This window comes from Podarcis cretensis (genome assembly GCF_951804945.1).
Source record: "Podarcis cretensis genome assembly, chromosome: 15".
Classification (NCBI taxonomy): domain Eukaryota; kingdom Metazoa; phylum Chordata; class Lepidosauria; order Squamata; family Lacertidae; genus Podarcis; species Podarcis cretensis.
The window spans coordinates 21,215,302-21,235,267 of record NC_137185.1 but is presented as its reverse complement, the minus strand read 5'-3'; the positions used below and the strand labels follow the sequence as shown (position 1 = coordinate 21,235,267).

The 19,966-nt window shown below is 45.3% G+C and overlaps 2 long non-coding RNA genes across 3 annotated transcripts; one reads left to right on the top strand and one right to left on the bottom strand.

The window, feature by feature from the left end:
• Positions 1 to 1,569: 1,569 nt before the first annotated feature.
• On the bottom strand, positions 1,570 to 15,231 carry LOC307204515. 2 transcript variants are annotated; one of them, XR_013833722.1, is made up of 3 exons: positions 14,967 to 15,231; positions 4,587 to 4,797; positions 1,570 to 1,691 (listed from the first exon to the last, which is right to left on the bottom strand). It is a non-coding gene; the product is annotated as an uncharacterized lncRNA (long non-coding RNA). The 2 variants fall into 2 exon arrangements; XR_013833723.1 differs by lacking the exon at positions 1,570 to 1,691 and having other exon boundaries at positions 4,497 to 4,797.
• Positions 8,522 to 12,703, top strand: LOC307204397. The gene is made up of 2 exons (XR_013833677.1): positions 8,522 to 8,846; positions 12,341 to 12,703. It is a non-coding gene; the product is annotated as an uncharacterized lncRNA (long non-coding RNA).
• Positions 15,232 to 19,966: the final 4,735 nt, after the last annotated feature.

Here is a 19,966-nt window from a genome sequence, read left to right as displayed (position 1 = left end):
CCTGGAGACGCCAGGGCTCAAAGCTGGGACCTTCTGCCTACAAAGCAGGTGCTCTACCTTTGACCTACAGCCCTTTCTCTTTCGATGCTCAAACACTGCTTTATACTTGGCAATATTAGCAGTGATCATCATCACAGCAGCAGGACGGAACCACCCACATGCTTCCAGCCTTTCTACTCTCTCTCAAATGGTGCATTTAGCTGTACAAGGGTGGGGAGAGAAGAGAAGAGAAGAGAAGAGAAGAGAAGAGAAGAGAAGAGAAGAGAAGAGAAGAGAAGAGAAGAGATTTTTGAAAGTTCAGGAAGAACCCCGGGATTTTGTTTCTTGAAAGACAGTGGGACCCCTGCAGCAAAGCGGATGGGGAAGTTGTCTGAGAACAAAAGCATCACAGTGCAGAGTACACAGCCAGCCTGGAGGAAGAGAGAGAAAGCAAGAGCACATCCTCGCCATCAGCAACCCCTCCCCCTTCCACACCCCGCGCAATATCACTGGAGGGGAGGCATCTGCCAACTGACAATACTTTAGCTTCCCCCTTCCCCTTTTTTGCATGCCTTTGAACTTCTGGAGGGATGGTGGGTAGATTTATGCACTGCCTGGGTCTGGTATCAGGCTTGCCTTTTGCTTCGCCTCCAAAGCAGGGATGGGAAACATCAGGCCCTGGAGTTTTGAATGTGGCCCTCCAGACCTTTCCATCTGGCCCGTGAGATTCTGCTCAGTCCACACACCATCTTTCAGACCTGTTAGAATTCCTGCTCCATGATTGTAGTCATGGGATTTTTGTCTATCACATGATGGTGTATGTTTTGACTCCACCAAGTGGGAAGTGATGGAGACAGGATGTTTGTGTTACTGTGTTCCGTGAAGTGGGACTATTGTCCTTTGTTCTTGCTCTCTGCTGTCTGGTGCTAGAGAGAGAGGGAGCCATGTTGCAGTGCTCTGTGTGTGTTTTACCTGTGAAAGAATTTAAAAATGTTCCCCACATCCGCTCTACATACTATAGGCCACATTTCAGTGAACACATCTTTCTGGCCTAACTGTCAGATCCCCTATCAGAAATGTTGAATGTCATGTCCAATCATTTATCAGCCGGCAACATGTTTCCCTCCAGAGTCCTTGAATTGCTCTTTAGTATTGCTTGCTGATTATATTATGATGTGCTATTTACCTCGGTCAGAAAAGCGAGACCTTTTACGTCGCTTCCCTTGTCAGAAATGTATCAAATAAATCGCTGTATTTGGAATGCGGCTCGGTAGAGTTCACTGCCCAGGTAAACGATTTGCCGTAGCTCAGTGCATAATGTGGACATAGCAGAAGGTTAAATGTGCCAATGTGCTGGTCTGAGGAGGGAATTGCTGCAAGGATGCAATGGGAGGGGGATCTTAATGGGTTGGCAATAAATATAAACAGGAAGCGCAGGAAGCATGGACGTCATTTGGGCAAGTTGAAGGAGAAAGGGACATTTTTCGGCTTCCACTTTCATTACTATGAAAACAGAAAATGTAAAGAAACCTCATTTTCAACTGCCACTCAAAATGTCATCTTAAGTGGCAATGTAGCCAATATTTGCAATTACCTGGTTTGGAGTATGAAACTGTTTATAATGCACCATGTGAGCATAAGAACCTCCTATTGGATAAGGCTAATGGTCCATTTAATCCAGCATCCTGTTTTCACAGCGGCCAACCAGATACCTGTAGGAATCCCAGAGGTGAGATATGAGAACAACAGTAATTCTCCCCTCCTGTGGTTTCTAGCAGCTGGTATTTAGAGATGATGTCTCTGGCAGTTAAAGCAAAGCATAGCTGCTGTGTCTAGTAGCCATTGACAGCCTTGTCCCCCACAAATTTGTCAAATCTTCTTTTAAAGCCATCCAAAGCAACATACATGACTGCCTCCTGCAGAAGCAAGTTGGGCTTGGCATTCTGGAACATGGATTAAAGTTCCTTCTGTTGTTTGACCATGTCACAAGTACAATTCACTTGTCCCATGGGACACTGCAAGTTGGACAAGTACTTTTTTCTTAATTTATTTCCTGTATTTGTCTCCTGCTTTTCAGGCAGTTTTGCTTTGCAGAGTGATTCACATCAATTTAAAAAGTGAGGGTGGTTGCCACCAGCCTTCTAAGCTAAAAAGACAGACATAGAAGGGAAAATGAGTAGAGAGGAAAGGCAGAGAAGGGCAGATCAGTTATTAGAGGCCGCAAAAAGTGGATAGTTATAAATAGGAATGGCGGAGAAATTCAGTTCAGTTCTCATTTAAAGAGGAAACCTACCTAATTCAGACGTTCCAAAAAAAATGTGAACTGAAATACAACCATCCGTTGAATTTTGCACTTCCCCGAATTTTGCAATGCATTTCTCCAGGGGTATGTCTCCAGTAATGTGTACAAAAATGCATATACAGGGGTGAAATGTGCATACAAAATGCATATATTAGTGAAGCAAGCAGGCCAAAATGCATGACACAGTCATACCTCAGGTTACGAATGCTGCGGGTTGCACGTTTTCAGGTTGTGGACTGCGTCGAACCCAGAAGTACCGGAACGGGTTACTTCTAGGTTTCGGCACTCGCACATGCGCATAAGCACAAAATGACATCACGCGCATGTGCAGAAATGCTGAATCCTGTCACGCATGTGCACAGATGTAGCGCTTCAGGCTGCAAACGCCGGGGGTTGCAAACGTGCCTCCCGCACAAATCATGTTCCCAACCCAAGGTATGACTGTGTAAGGGGAAACGGCTTTGCAAAAATGTGTCTAGAATGGTATGTATAGAATGGTTTGTCTATTAGGGCAAATTCACACTAAATTGCTGATAATTTTTCATGAGTACTTCTTTTTGGAGGAGAAACTTCTCAAACAAATGTGAAGATATGGAGGGATGAACTTACGTCTGGGAAAATGGGAAATGGAGAAGCCAACAGATCAGCCCATTCTGGTCTTTAAGCAGCCATTTTTATACAGTTCAGACTAGGCTAATCTTCCCTTGCTGGTGTTCTTGCTTGAATAGCAACTTATGGTTCTTGTGGTTTCAGCCAATAGCTGGATCATGAGTGACCTTTCTCTTGGCTTTTGCAGTCCTGGAGCTACAGGCAGCCGGAGCTGAGTGTTCCTTCAGGCAGGGATGCAAGCCTCCTACAGCTGCTCCTTCTCCAGTGACTGGGACCAGGGTGGTCTCCCTCTTGCCTGGTGATCATCCTAAGAGACAGGGTATACTACGGCTGCCATACACCCGGCTTTTCCCAAACACATCCGGGAATCGGCTGCAAAATGGCGTCTGGGTGGATTTTTGATGAATCAGCAAAATGTTCGTGAAAACCCTGCAAGCAGGGTAATTTATTTTATTTTTAATGCTTTTAAAATTCAAGAAAAGCCCAAAAATGTCAAGCTCAACAAACTTGACAAAAGGAAGGAAGGAAGGAAGGAAGGAAGGAAGGAAGGAAGGAAGGAAGGAAGGAAGGACAACAACTTTATCCGGATTTTCACTTTGGGAATATGGCAACTCTAGGTATACAGCCTCCCAGTGGCTCTAGTTTCTTTGGCTGATGGCAGAAGCTATAGTGTACTTTCTTTACAGTTCCAGAGCTGTGTACAACCTTTGGTAACATCATGACACAAAACCCAGGCCTAGGGACCAAATGTGGCCCTCCAGGCCTCTCTCTCTCTCTCTCTGGCCCTCATAACTCTTCCCAAGCTTCCCCCCATCACCAGCTTCATATCCCAGGTGTTTTTGCTTCCTTGATGTTTGATCCTGCCTCTTCTTTGCCTAGAGGGGGTATACAGGTGTGTGTGTGTGTGTGTGTGTGTGTGAGAGAGAGAGAGAGAGAGAGAGAGAGAGAGAGAGAGAGAGAATTAGCCTACTGTACAAAGGTTTAAAAAGGCCTCTTACGAGGAATGGTTGAGGGCATTGGGTATGTTTAGCATGGTAAAGAAGTGACTGAGAGGAGATATGACAGTCAACTTCAGGTATCTAAAGGGTTGTCACATGGAGGATGGAGCCAGCTTGTTTTTTCCTGCTCCAGAGGCTAGGACCCAAACCCATGGATTCAAATTACAAGGAAGGAGATTCTGACTAAACATCAGGGAGAACTTTCTGGCAGTAAGAACTGTTTGACTGTGGAACAGAATCCCATGAGAGGTGATGGACTTTCTTTCCTTGGAGGTTTTTAAGCAGAGGTTGGATGGCCATCTGTCATGTATGATCTAGTTGAAATCCCTATATAGCAACAGGTTGGACTAGATAACCCTGGCTTCCAACTCTACAATTCTATGATTTGAAAGAGAAGATTCCCTGACTTCCGGCTCTTCCATGTTTAACTCTTGACCAGACAGACCAAAGACAAGCCAGCATAGGAACACTTTGCAGCCCCTCTTGAAAGCAGTTGAAGAGCTGCAACTTCCTATTTCACAGCCTCGGAGACACCACCACGATGGCCCTGCTGCTCCCCCTAGCTACCATAAATTTCACCTCTCTTACTGACAAAATGCAAAGCAGGATTTGAGCTGACGAACCCCAGTTGTTTATGAAGACTGATACAGGGAGACACAGTTTGATATTATAATAATGCCTGAAATCACGAACCTCACCTCTGCTCACTGAGCAGTAAGCTAGCCTGATGGGCTGTGTGCTTACATAACACCGAAAACAGCTGACAGACACTACAAAAACAGCAGAAATGGACAGGTTCCTTGTCCATTTTAGGAGCATTAATTTGGGTAATGGCTTTCTCCAAGTGGGATCCAACAATATTTGCCTTCTTCCTGATTTGGAAATTAGCCGTTTATTGTCTTTCTTCTCCTGACAAAAGAGAAGGGGGGAGATTATGAGTTCCAAGCTAGAAAAAAAGTGTGTTGTTTGCAGCAAAATGAGCTTTTACTTTCATTTGTTTTAGATGCTTTCCTTTAATTAATTAAAGGTTGATGTGCAGTGGGAGGGGGGAGCATCTTGGGAGGGTGTTGCCTGGCTCACAGCCAGGTAGCCTTGACGTATGCAGGCTTTGCTTCTGACAAACTGGCGCCTCCACCTCGAGGCTGTGGCTTCTGTGTGTACATTTAAAAGGGGGGATGTAATAGCATAGCTTCTGTAGTCTAGGCTCTGGTATCTTTTGGGTTAGATTACCACAATGCAATATCCATGGGGCTGCCCTTGATGGCAGTTTTGGAACTGCTGCTGGTTGAGAATTCAGCAGCCAGGTTGTTGACCAACGCAAGGTAGTCTGAACATAAAACATCAGTTCTGGCATGGCTGCACTGGCTTCCATGGAATTTCTGGGCTCAGCTCAAAGTGCTGCTTTTAACCTATAAAACCTTATGTAGCTCAGGAGCTCACATGAGCCAACACAGACCCAGCATTCATCATGCAAGGCCTTCTCCTTTTGCCCCCTCCAAGGTAGGTGCAGAGGGTGTTGACATGTGAATGGACCTTCTCAGTGGTGGCTTCCCGCTTATGGAACACTGTCCCCAGGGAGGAACGTCTGGCACCATCATTGCCTCTCTTTAGGCACCAAACAGAAATGTTTCTCTTCTTCCAGGCCTTTGGTCTTTTATCATCTATGGCTTCCTTCGGTAAGTGGGATGGTCTATTCCTGCCTTTTTATAACATGAATGTGTTTTTAGCTTTTACTCCATTGTAGTTTTTTGCATTGGTTTTAATGTATGTCCTTTCTTTTTTTCCTTTCTTTTTTGGTAGGTTGCTTTTGTGGGAATTAAACTCTAGTTCCCATTTAGCAGAGCTTTGTGTGCGGAAGACAGCCCTGGGTCGTTTGACCTGTTAATTAGTTCTCCTTTTCCCTCCTATAAAAACTATGCAATACACTCTCTTTCAAAGTTTAAAGGACAAATAACTTTTACTAAGTGTCCTTGCAGTTGCAGATTAAATATACAATGCCGGTGGGTGTTTCTTAAATTGTTAAAACACCTTACATATATTAAACTGTTACGGACTAACTAACTCTGAGGCAAACAGCAGCACAACATAAAATACCCGCTGCTCTGTTAAGACTGTTCAGCTAACTGCCATAACTGTACCAACTGCAAATAACTACCTCAGTCATAGGAAATCACAGTTTGACAGCTCTTGAAATTAACCTTTTACATGTGCATTTGGGAATTGGGGGGAATTTGTGGAATATTTGAAAAATTCTTGTCTCCAAATAAGTTCGTTGCAGGGTTAACATAAAACCAGCAGTTAAACATATTACGAAAAGAAACAAAAGAATAGCTTAAAGGTGGATTCATGTATAAAATGCAGTTTTAAAAAATGAAAATGAAAGCACAAGGGATGGGATATGTCTATGGGAAATTTATGCAATTTGTGTGTTTGTGATTTGTATGTCAGTAAATTTTTGAAAATCTGAAAAATAAAATTTATTTTTTAAAAAAATATGCATTTTGGATGCTAACATCCCGCAGCTTGGAGTTGCTAAACAACAACAACGCAAATCATAGAGTCCACATAGAAAGCACAGTGTGCTCAAGGGGGGTATTTTTTCATAAATACCCCCTCTCTCTCTGCTGTCTGGATGGGTGCACCCCCTCAGTGTCCCCAAGGTTTTTTGGTGGGTTTAAACCAGCCAAAACAAACTGAGCATCCAAGAAAAGGGTGTAGCTAGGAAGGACTAATTTGCTCCAGAGGCTAGTCTGTTAGGCCAAACAAGGCACAGCCCTCCAACTTCAGTTTGCCCGCTCTTTACAACGGGCATAGTTTTCCAGCTGCAGTTTCCCAACTATCTCCTTATATATAGTAGACCATGCAAGCTATTGATCATGGGTACAAGGGGCACTAGAACTATTAAAGGTGGTTAAATGAGACTTGGCCATCAGGGAATTGCAGAACAGTTTTTAATACTGTATTAAAGCTTTGCCATTAACCTTTTTGCTCCATCGTTATAGGCTGGAAATTCTAATATGCAGAAGCAGGTGCGTCGAAGCAGGCAAAATGGTCTTGGGCTGCCTCTATGCACATAAACCTGTACCCGGGAAGAGCGGGTGCTGGTCCTCTTCACCAGGCAACTGGAAACTGTAACATAGCAGAGCAGATGCTTTCACACAAAAGGTCCCAGGTTTGATGTCCAGCATCCTTCGTTTGAAAGATCCCAGACAGGTAGGCTAGGAAAAAGGCCTTTGACTGAGACCCTGGAGAGCCTCTGCAAGTCAGAGTAGGCAATACTAGTCTAAATGGATCATCTAAGGCAGCTTCCTATGTTCAAGTCTTACTGAAGACCAGTTAATATGGTCTCAAGAATCATGTGGTTGCAAGGCTTCATGGCTGCACGATTCTAGGTAGGGGTTCATACATTTGAGTATTGCTTCTAAAAAAATTCCCTGCACAGGCATAAACTATGTCAAGAAAGAGTGTTCAACTTACCCTTCTTCCTGATGCATTTTTCTATGTAAAATGAGGATTTAGAGAAGACTGGAGGACCTTCTCCCCTCACAGCTTATATAAGAAACTGCCCAGTGAATGTTTGTGCATTAGCCATGATTTAGCAGGGTATGTACTGATATGAATTAACAGTTGTGATGGCACATGGATTTTTTTTTCCTAATTCATTTTTATTTGGTGAAACCTGTTCTAATGTAGGAATGAGTGCATGTGTCCATTTTGGTATTTCTGTATAATAAAAATGTAAGAATGTCATCATGAAGCCCCTATTAGAGGATATGCATGGGTTTGCATGAGGTTCAGGAGGGTAGGAGAGCAAAAGTACAAGCAGGTTGCACAAGAGCATTGGCTATGGCATGGGAGTGAGAAGGGAGAAACACTGAGAGGGGGAAAGTGGTGATGAAAACAATGGTCAAATTTTGAATAAAGATAGAGAAAATTGAGAGGAAAATTGTGGTTTTAAAGTTATATACTATAGAATATTTGAAAACTCCACATCCTTTATTTGTCTCACATGAGGCAGCTGAGAAATGGTAGAGGGTGAGGTTTGAGTACAGAAATAAGGGAGAGACACTGAGAGGAAAAAGAATGGGCTGTTTTAAACAACCGCAAAAGTTTGAGTAACACAGTGGTGGTTTATAAACAAACAAACAGGAGAGGTTTGAATAAAGCAAGACAGTAGAATGCCCCCAATACTGATTGACTGGATGACTAAAAAGGTCCATTCCAACTGCATAATTCTAGGATTCTAAGGTCAGTGGTGTGCTCTCAGGGAAGACCCAGAAGCAAAAGCCCCACCTCAACATTACCAATGACAAAGTGCCCACGCTTCAGCCCTCAAACCATCTCCATATTGAGTGAGGAAGGTCTGCAAGAGGCTTATATTCAAATTCACTTGAACATGAAAATAACCCTCCATATAATCAAGAATGCTGCTAAAGCAGGGTCCCTGATTATGCGAGACATTCTACTCAAGTGCAAGCAACCATGAGTAGAAGCCCTCGCAGTTGCTTCCCTGCTCAGCGTGGAGGTTGGGAAGAGACTGGCGGGAACACAATGTACATACGGACATCAGGGATGAAACTTGGATCGGAGCATCTGCCCCCATCCATACTTGAAGTCTGAACTCACCTACACTCATGTTTGGGCCCTGTTTGTGGGTTTCCCACAGGAATCTGGTTGGCCATGGTGAGAACAGGATACTAGGCTAGATGGGCCATTGGCCAGAACAAGCAGAGCTCTTCTTATGTTCTTACAAAAGGGTATTTCAGCAAAAAAAATCATTGTGGAAACGGGTTTGGGGTGTGTGGAATCTATTTGCAATCTGATGACGTCACAATGGATGCTTTTGGAATTTCAGAACGCATTAGCCATGTTCCCAAAGGGAGGCCTCATTGACAGGAAGGCGGACATGTAATCCAGAAGTGGTGGACCAAAAACAGATTTCTGCCACCTGCTCAAAGGTCAGAAGCACTGAGAATTATGGCCACTAATTAACTCCGCCACACACTGAAACATTAATATAGGCCGCAGCCTGTTGAGTCTGACTCGTCAGCTCTGCCCCTATATGTTAATATTGAGAGGGGGAATTATAAAAATGTAATGAGAAAGCGCTGAAATATGAAAGTCTTGTAATGATGAAATATAACAACCCATAATGAAGAAAAAGCAGCAGCATTTTTTTTAAAAAAAAAATTCAATTCTTCTGAAAGATAGAAAGGGAGTTGGGGGTGGGAAGAAAGCATTGCCTGAAAATGAGTTTTACTTCCTGACTGTTCCAAACCTTCCAAAAAAAGCAATTACTGTTGGGCTGGCATTGCCTTTCTGCACATTAATTCCCCATTATGAGTAAAATTAATGGGTTTTGAAAACGCCTTGTCCTTCACATGAGCTATGCTCTTCATTACTGGGGCTAATAATCCACCTGAGATTGGAGGCCATTGCCCAGAGCCTCCCTAGCCTGCTTTACTACAAAATGTGGAAGGAAGCAAGACTTAGATCAAAGAGCTTGTGTCTTCCTTCCTTCCTTTTTCCCCACCCCACAGAGGCTTCCTATTGTTTAGTAATATTGTTATTTGTTAACTATGGAACTCACCCCCACAGGAAGCAGAGATAGCTACCAACCTAGATTGCTTTGAAAGTTGATTAAACAAATTCATGGAGGACATACCCCACAAGTGTCCCATTCTAAGCAGGACATCCCAGATCACAGAAACCAATTCTGTTTGGTTTCCAGAATGTCTCATTTTTGGTCCAATACTCTGATGTGAGTCCAGAGCATCACTCACTCTGGTGCAAGTCAACAGGATCGTGCCAGAGCACTGAACCAAAAGGTGCTCTGGTGCAACCCTGCTGACAATCATCAGGACGCCTTCTGGTCCGGTGCCCTGGCAATAATTCATAGGGTTGTGCAAGAGTGCCTGCCTTTCAGCCAGGCTTTCCTCCCTCCCACTCAGGGCTCCTGACACCTACACAGAAATACAATTTTTCTTTTACCTTTGCAGGGGATGAATATAGTCCTGGGAAGTGGAAGAATGATGCCCATTCTTGCTCCCCATCTCTTGACCACCTCCTCCAGCATCTGACTGCCGACCCCCTGACAATATGCTGAGCCAAACTTCGATTATTGCTTCCAGCATAGCACCGTTTCCTACCAGACCTTAAAGGATGCCTGGCCCACTTCCAGTTAATCCAGTTCCCCTAAGGTTGACTCCTTGGTTGATACACCAGGAAAAGACAGTTCTCTACTCTGAAGCACTGCCTCTGCTCTCTTCCCCTCAAAGGACCATCCCCAAATCAAAGGGATGAAGCAGTCTTGACAGTCTGTGTTAATTTGTTTCCGCTTTTTGTCATGGAGGGTTTTGCTTTATGGCTGCTTTCTGACCAACCTAAATCCTGATTGAAGCAGCGTCAGATTCTGAGTGCTTGGAGAAATGTTTCATCGCTAATTGCCTGCCAGTATCAAACTCTCACCCTGATCGTCAACAGGCAGTGGTTGTTAATATCCTTTCATTAAACACTCGCTGTGTCTTAGCCACCAGCAGTTCTGGTACAAAGAAGACTCTTGTCCTTAGGAATCAGAGCAGTAAGGGGGTGTTTTGAGGAAGGCACCAAGTGATAACCATCCCCATCTAACTTAGATGCACCCACGGGATCTTTAAGACTGAGGGATATATAGGTACCCAGCCAACATGGCTGCTGTTTGTTCATGGTTAACAGGATGTCTTTGTGAGACATGAGTACAGGCAGTGGCGTAGCGTGGGGGGTGCAGGGGGGGCCGGCCGCACCGGGCACAAGATCTGGGGGGGGGGGCACGCTCGCCGCCTCCGAAGTCGCCGAAGAGCCTCGGGCGCAGGCTGTAGCAGAGCCCCATGTCTCGCGGAACCGACGAGCTGTGCGCGCGTCTGGGCTGAAGGTGTCTGGCAGGCAGCGGCTCTCAGTGCTCGCCGTGGTCCCCGCGCGTCAGGGCCGCGGAGGGCGCGCCAGGCAGCCCCTCCTCACAGCCCCGCCGCCGCTGCTGCTGCTGCAGCAGCTGGGCCATGTTGCATTTTCCTCGCCTCTCTGCCCTCCTCCTCCTCCGGGCAAGCGGCATTGTTTGGGTGGCAGCGCCAGCGGCAACTTGCCTCAGATCACCTGACACGGATCCGCCGCCGCCGCCGCCGCCGTGGCTACCTTACCATAAATACCCCAGCCCAGGCAACAGCAAGAAGAAGCTGGCAGCGGCGGGAGGTTAGGGGTTAGGGGCGCAAATTACTTGCCTTTCCCCGGGTGCTGACAACCCACGCTATGCCGCTGAGTACAGGACAGAAGTTGAACCAGGACTTCCATCTAGCATTAGTCAGCTGACTCCATGGGCCAATCCCTATCTACGAGGCCCAGAAAAGTCTTACTTTAAAAGCTTTCTCTTTAGGCCAAGCAATTTGGCTCTGGTGTGAAGATACTATTTTCCTTTATCTTGGATGATGACTTGACATTTGACTTTATACCTGCCTCTGATCCTTATTTGCTAGCCTGAACTGTGACACCAGCCTGGCCCACGTGGACTAACAGCCAACAGTGTTCTCTGCATCTTAAATGCATATGACAGCATATACAACAAAGGATCAGGAGCTGGAGGGTGGCCTGACATACACTGCAAACTACCCGCATCGCAAAACACCTCTCTTTTTCATCCTTGGAGGCTGGCAACAAAGGCAATATGCATCCAGGCAGTGTTAACAGCTGTCTGGACTATCCAAATTGTTCCAACCAATAGGATTTTGCCTTCCGTGGCTATCAGTTCAAAGGGTGTTGCCATCATGGAATAGTGAATTTCAGAGCTTTTAAAAAAACAAAAACAAATAAACCTCCTTGGTTCTCTGAAGCATTTTGCTGTGCTCTGAATTTGCACTTCAGACAAACAAAGGCCACATTCACCCCATACCTTCTAAGCACTATGCTACCACTTCCAGCTGTAATGGGTTCCCCCAAAGAATTCTGGGAGCTGCTAGGGGGGAGGCCTCTTCTCTTTATTGCCAGAGTGGTTATAGGGCTGCCATACATCTGGAATTTTCCAGACATAGATAGGATTTGGCCATCAGAAACAGTGTCTGGGCAGAAATCGCTGGAATGTCTGGGGAAATCCACACGTATAGCAATCCACATTGGAAGCGTATATCTTGGAGAATTTCCTTAAAAATAGCTCAAAAACTTCATTTTGTTGTTAAGATTTTTCACTTTTTTGAAGTATGGCAACCCTATTGAATAATCAGGGAATGCTGAGAATTGTAGTTCTGGGAGGTGGAATAGGGGTATTGTTACAACTCTCAGCACCCTTGACAAACTACAGCTCCCACAATTATTTGGGGGAAGCCATGACTGTTTAAAGTGACATCATAGCACTTTAAATGTCTGGCTTACAAGATGAGCTGATGTGTAATGGTGCGTCATGGTCCTTATCATTTCATTCTCCTCTCAGTGGCACAGCATCAGAGAAGATGAACAGTGACCAGATGCTTGGCACCTCTTCCTCCTGCTCCTCCCCACTGCCCTTCATCATGCCACGCCAGAAGAAGATATTTCACCATTAAATGGAGAGTCAGAATGAACATCCAGCTTCTGCTTCATTTGTGGGAACGATATTGTGCAGTCAGAAATGGACATCTGACGGAGGAGTGTCAATCTCCCAGCCAGGGAAGCAAAAGGACTCAGCTAAACTATTTCCCCAAGAGATTCAAGCTTGGGGAAGCCTAATTGCCAATGCAGAGGTCTGATGGAAGACTGTCTGTTAGAAACGGCTTCTGTCAACCTGATCTGCTCAGGAAGGGTGATATTGACAAAGGCTTTAGTCTTCTTTGCTCCCTTCCCTCCTTGAATGTTATTTTTACTTTCCATGGATGTTTACTTATTCTATGGGCAGTGCCTAGTGCTTGAAATATCAGTATAATTAGTATCTGGGTTCTAATCTCAGCTCAGTCCTGAAGTTAAGAACATTAGAAGATCCCTGCTGGATCAGGACAATGGCCCATCTAGTCCAGCATCACCATGGCCAACCAGATCCCTCAGGGAAACTAGCAAGCAGGACATAAGCACAAGAGCATTGTCTCCTCCTGTGGTTTCCACCAACTGGTACTCAGAGGCTTCCTACCTGGGCAGTGAAGGCAGAATGTAGCCGCTGAGGCTAGTGGCCACTGCCAGCCTCACCCTTCATGAATTTGTCCAATCCTCTTTTAAAGCAGGACCTGAGTGCTACACTTCTCTCTCAACTTGTGATTCACCGCAACTGGTATCCAGAGGCATATTGCCTCCAACAGTGGAATTAGAATGCCCCTTCCGACCTTCAGGAGGAGGGGGGGTTGTGGGATCACGACCCCGCCCACACTCTGCGAGGCTGGCGTCAGCCTCGCAGGAGACAGGGATTCACCCAATTAGCATACCCTGTGGCGCCAGCCAATTGGCTGGCGGCAGGGGCGGGCCTTCCTAGGGCCACTTAAGGTCAGGGCAGCCCCTGGCTCACCCCCTTTCTTCCCTGGAGACGACGCAGTTTCCCACCCACCCGCCCTTTAGGTTTTGCCACTGACCTTGCTATGGGCTTCGGCTGGTCGCCGCAAGGGGCCTGGTAGGAGTTTTTCCATTTGGCTAATTGGCTGGTTTTGTGAGCCACTTGGTTTTTTCGCCTACCTCGTAGCAAATCGTCACAACTCCCTCGGTTTTGGCGGTAGGCATTGGCCGGGGTATTATCATGCAGATGAGGTTGGGGGGGAGGAACACCATCACCTCCCCCAATGCTTGAAGGGTAGTTCGTTAAAGGACTCCGAGGGGCAACGCCTCGTCCGAAACCTACGGAGGCTAGGGCCTAAAGCGCGCCCCCGAGCGGTAACCCCTTGGGGAGCGCCTAGGGATATGCATCTCGGGTGGCTCCCCCTGTTGGTGTTTAACCCTTCCCGGTCAGACCGGATAGTCGGTTAGGGCCAATGCCTAAAGCCAATACCCTTCTTTCCTGTAATCAATAAAGTTGTGGCCATTTTTCGCCCATTAACCTAAAACTCTGTGTCCGTTGTCTTCATTTATTCCACCTGTGGGGGGGAGGGAATAGCCACACAACATAGCTATCACGTTTAACAGCTCCAGATATTCACTGAGTGTGGGTGACCACCTTTTCTCGATTGCATCACTTTAGATGGGGGGGATCACATGATTGAATGGTGTCTAGTGGTGAAGAAGAAAGATGAAGGCTCTCTTGGTCTGTATATTTTGTGTTTGAGGAAGCAGGATGCAGCTGGGGGAAAGGTGGGTTCTATGAAAAAGTGAATTATCAAATGGAAGTTTGGGAGATTTCATCTGTACAAATAAGGCAAAGTGTCAAGCTGTCACTGTGAAGTACAATATTCTATCAGTCAGTAAAATCACTGTGATGTGCATGTTAAGGATTATACAATTTTTTAGAAAAGAAAAGAAAGAAGAACATTCAGGCAGCCCTGCAGGTCTTATCACAATTGGGGTCTCAGGTTGAAAAAATGAAACACATTAATCCATACAAGACCTAGGGCACATTTTGCACAAAGAGCTGATTCCCCATAGTTTTAAAAGTGGGTTTTTTAGTACAGGAGACTGTTTTCACATGGAAGACTTTCCCCTGACTTTTCTTCCATTAGGAAAAATATATGAAAATATTGCCCATTCAAAACACAACAGAAATTAGGAAAAGGCCTGTTGGATCAGGGCAAAAAACACAACAGAAATTAGGAAGAGTCATGCTGGATCAGGCCAATAGTCCAGCATCCTGCTCTCACAGTGGCCAAACAGGTACCTGTGGGGAAACCCCATTCAGGACCCAAACACAAGAGTCCTCTTCTCTCCTGTGGTTTCTATCAACTGGTAGCTTGACCGTGGAAGCAGAGCAAAGCTGTCAGTAGCCCTCCTCCATGAATTTGTCTAATCCTCTTTAAAAGCCACCCAGGTAGGTGGTCATCAGTGTCTTCTGTGAGAGCAAGTTCCATCGTTTAACTAAGCTCTGTGTGTAGAAGTACTTTCTTTTGTCTGCACCGAATCTTCCAACATCCAGCTACATTTTATAAAGTTCTATCATGTCACCTCTTACTCACCTCTGCTTTATACCAAAAAGTTCCAGACATTGCAACCTTTCTTCACAGGGGAGTTTCTCTGACTCTTTGATCATTTTGCCTGCCCTTCTGTGAAGCTTTTGCTGGGATTTTCGCAGTGTTGCTGTTGGCATGATAATTACAAGCCAACAACAGCCTCTGGCAACTTTGACAGCAAGTGTGGGGGTTAGGAAAAAAAATAGGTGATGGGGGGATTTAAATCTTGCCTTACCCATGAATTCATCAGATCACTGCTCCTCAGCCTCAGTACTCCCAACTGTGATATGGGGATAATGCCACAGACTTACATACCTTAGATGTATCTATGGAGACCTTTGTGATGCTCCCAGGTGTGTTGCTTCTTAGACAATGGGCTATGACATTCAGATTGACACAGGAAATTTACTTTATTTGGCTGCAACATTTACAGATCCTTGATAAGGCTTTTAATGCATGTCTGCAGTGGGGCTGCTCCTAGTCCAAATGAAGAGACGGTTTGGAGGCTGGGATATTCTTAAGGGGACAGTGTGTAGTTAATTCATTGTGCTGGGATGCAGCACATCACAGCATAGGCAGCTAATGTGGGATCCAACTCCCTCAAGCCTCAGCCAGCATCATCAGGAATGATGTGAGTTGTAGTCCAACATGTTGGAGGGTACCACATTGGTTGCCCCTGAACAAGAGACTTCTGGAGTTATTTCTGTTCTTTAATGAGAGTGGCACCTGTAAGATACAAAACAGCTCCTGGTGTTCTCAGTCTATACACCACAGAGAGGTATACTATAAATATTTGGTTTAACAAATGCAAATGTGGAAGAGATTCCGGGGGGGGGGGGGATGAGGATAGAAGGCAGGTTGAGCTGTTAGCTGCCCATCCCTTACCAGTGGTATCCTTTGATAATCCATTCTTCTTCGATATCCATCCTTTGCACTACTATTCTTTTGCTCCCATCTTTTATCTCCTTGTAATATGAAGCCAAGTCAACAGCTAGCCACCGAGCAGAGAGAGGAAGCTGGGAGGTGATATAAAATCTCAGCAAGGACCAGTGTTTTCATTGCCAAACATATTTACAAAAGGGATGTTCCTTCAAGATGAGGCTATTCTGCCTTCCCCTGTCTCGTTTGCTCACTCACACATGGAGTCCATGCAGAAAGAGATTGTAAAGCAAACCATCGAGTAGATAAACATAGCCAAACCATCACCAGTGACAAATTAAAGTTTAGTAGATGTGAATTGTTAGGGGTCACAATGAGGTCTGAATCCACGTTTCTTGAAGTAAAACTTGGTTTCTGAAGTCTGACGGTTCCCTGGTTTGTCCTCAAAGACTGCAACCACTGTTCCAGCTCTGCCTTTAAGGCCAGAGGTGAAACTAGAGCTGGACCATGGGGCTAAAGTCCAGGACTCCACAATCCAGGGTAGGATTGCCAGTCTTTTAGGTCAGTGGGAACTTCAAGCTTGGTTGCTGATCCCTATGGAGCATATGTACTTTCAGTGTTACCATAGCTGTGTGGGAATCACTTTTTCTATGTAGTAAAATGCTTGAATGGCCCAACCAAGTGGTTGGGTTCTGATCATGGTCCTCACAGTGTTTGAAGGGTCTTAAGTGGGGAACCTGAGTTTGCTTCAATTCATTGTATCAAAGGATGCTTAGCAGAAGGATTGAGAGCTAGAAGTCTGCAATCATATGCCCTTGCAGCTTTGTCAAGTACAGAGGAGGAGGTGGCATTTCGGAGACTGTTAATTGTAGGGAATTGATAAGTCCCTGCAGATCGTCATTCAGGTAGCTTTGCAAACCAGTGGGAAATGAGTTTCTTGCTTAGCTTAGCTTCACTTGGTACCAGCCTGCACATGAGGAAACTGGAATGAGCTTTATTAATGCCTTCAACTGGATAATCCATCATCCCCTCAACAATGCATTTCTGACAGTTAATTAGATGCCACACAGTGGAATCACTAAGGCCGTGTTTGGAATAGTAATCCCTTACTGAATGACAGACCATGCAAGCCATCTCGCCAGCATCAGACCTTGGACATCTTAAGTGCTTTTCATCCCTGAAGTCTTTTTAACCGTGTTTGGTAAATATTTCTGCTGCCTCTTTCCAATTGGCTTCATTAGCAGCGACGGGGACAGGACTTAGTTCACTGGAAGCAAGCCAGGAGTCATTAACGCTATGAAATTGTCTACTCAAAGACCAGTAGGCGCCATGGCTTTTGAAATGGGGTTGGACAAACCCACAGCAGATAGGTCTGTCAATAGCTATCTGAAGAGAGCCTCCATGTTCAAAAGCATTATAATTCTATGCACCAGAAAGTAGGGGCAAACTACAGGATACAGACCTGTCAACATTGTGTCCTAGGGTTCTAGATCAGTATGGTGAAGCTGTGTACCATCCTCCACCAGTGTTGGTCTCCAGTTCCCATCAGCCTCACCTGATGGTTGGGGATTATGGGAATTGTAGTCCAAAAGCACCCAGAAGGCTACAAGTTCCCCATCCTTGTTCTGAAGGTATATTGGTGGCTTCAATTGGAAACAAATTATTACATGCCAGGTGCTAAGTGAATGAGTTTGCAGCTGGCATGTTTTCAAAGACGGGTGTGGAGCCTCTGGGCCAGATACTGAATGTGGCCCTCAAGACCTCTCTATTGGCCCTCCTAACTCTCCCCAACACACACACACACACACACACACACTGGCCCTGCTTTGCCTCCCAGTGGTTTTTGCCAGGCTGGAATGCATCCTTGAGCTCAGATGATTACTTCTTGCCTGTCTGGATGGAGGATACAGAGGTGGGAGTGTGCGTATGTTCAAACGAGCCTACTATATGCTGTTTTTATATGTTTTGGAAGCCGTCCAGAGCAGCTGGGGCAACCCAGCCAAATGGGCAGGGTTTAAATAATAAAATTATTACTATTATTGTACAAAGGTAACATTTGCATTAGCTGCTCGCTTAGAGCTTGTCCACTCTTGCATTTGCCCCATGGCTAGAAAGCACATGTCCAAGTGGTTTTGTGTTTGCCTTGCAGCTTTCCCCTGGAGAACATGCTGTTTGCCACTGAATCAGAACAAATGGAAAATTCAATTGCTATTTGGTCCAATTCAGCAGTAAACCACAGCTTATCCTGGAGGAAAGCAGCAGCAAACAGAGGTGTAGATGAACCCCCACTTCTGCCTCTGGCTCCACCTACCATTGGCGTAGAGCCCTCAGATGGCTACCCTAAAGGGGATGTAAAAGGGTTGTTGCCCATTTTTTCCACAAACGCCTTGTGTGATATTTACAAGTCAGCAGGGAGCTGACAGCATAAAGCTTTTCTGCCATTGCCCTGGATGTCCATGCAATGCCACCCCATGAGCAAAGCTTTTCCGTCTTATTGTTTCTTCTGCCAGAATTGGGGAAGCTGTTTGTGCTTGGACTTGAAAGCTGCAGGTCTGGTGTTATCGACCAGCTTCTGTATCTCAGGCTGAGAGAGAGAAAAGAGAGTCCTATGGAGAAAACGAGGACAACGTGGACTGAGGGCAGAAGCTTAACATGCTCCCATTTATTGCCTGCTGGCTGAAGGCGTGCTCTCAGCCAGTGGGAAAGGAGATGCCTTAACCAACCAATCAGCAATGGAGAAGCAGCAACAGCCAATTCAGCAATGTGCAATTAAGTAGTAATGGATTGCCATCTGAGCCCGCTGCAAAGGGGGCAAACGTGGCACACTCTTTCACCTGAGCAGATGGCGCTACAATGCTACACATTTGTCCTTTTTATGAAAATCCCTCTTAAACATGGATTGATATAACCCCAGTAGGCCCCTGTATTCTTGTTACTCCCTGCGCCATCGCTAGGGAATACGAATCTCTGATTCTGCATGTGTTTAACACGCATTTTGTAATGAAAATCAGCTCAGCAGATTAAACCTAAAAGCACGCATTGGTCTGCATTGTTCACCGGTGATGGCTTCCCAAGAGCTAGACTGCACCATCAGTGGAATCACATATTGTTTTGCCTTCATAAGACCTAATTCTCATACACAAAGGTTTGCCTATAGGGAATATTTATTCGCTCATGTAATCCCCTGCTCCTTGGCAAACCAAGCAAAGATTGTGCCATGTGACTCTGCTGACCCCACACCCTCCAACATTTCTCTGATAAAAATAGGAATGTCATATTTTATTTTATTTTATTTATTTTATTTATACCCCCCCCCCCTCATTTTACTGGGTTGCCCTAGCCACTCTCGGCAGCTTCCAACATATACAAAACCCATAATAAAACATTAAATATTTTAAAAACTTCCCTATACAGGGTTGCCCTCAGATGTCTTTCAGATGTTATATAGTTATCTCCTTGACTCGGGGATCGCATAACCCCATACCCTCCAGCATTTCTCTGATAAAAATAGGGACATCCTAAGCAAAAACAGGACATTCCAGAATCAAATCAGAAACCGGGACGGCTTCTGTAGGTCCAGAACTGTCCCTGGAAAATAGGGACACTGTGACCCCATAGCTTAATTCAAAGAGGCTACATTTGATGGGCTTTATGTCTATGAAAACATCAACAGCAATAAATGTCTTTGTCTTTCAAGCAAAGACAGGGGACCCTGTGGAGCTCCAGAAGTCTACAACTGTGATCACCCCTGGCCACATTGGCTGGGGCTAATGAGAATTAGAGTTAGCAACAACTGGGGGGCATAACTTCCCCACCCCTGTTTTAGAGTTTCATGAGACAGCCCCCCACCCCCATGCAACAAACAGCTTCCCTAGCTGACTTATATACTGAGCATTCCTTTTGATTTTCTTCCATGAAGCTTACACAGAGGCTAGACTCTGTATGGTCTTTATTGATCCTTCATTATGATTTGTTTACAGGGAAGTTATATAACAATGTGAAGTCATCCTGATTGGTTTCAGTTACATTTGCATGTCTTCTAGTTAATTATGTGTTCACCCCACACTTTTCAGTGCATTCCCCTGTCACTCTCCTTGTTATGCACTGAACTGAATCCTAGTACAATA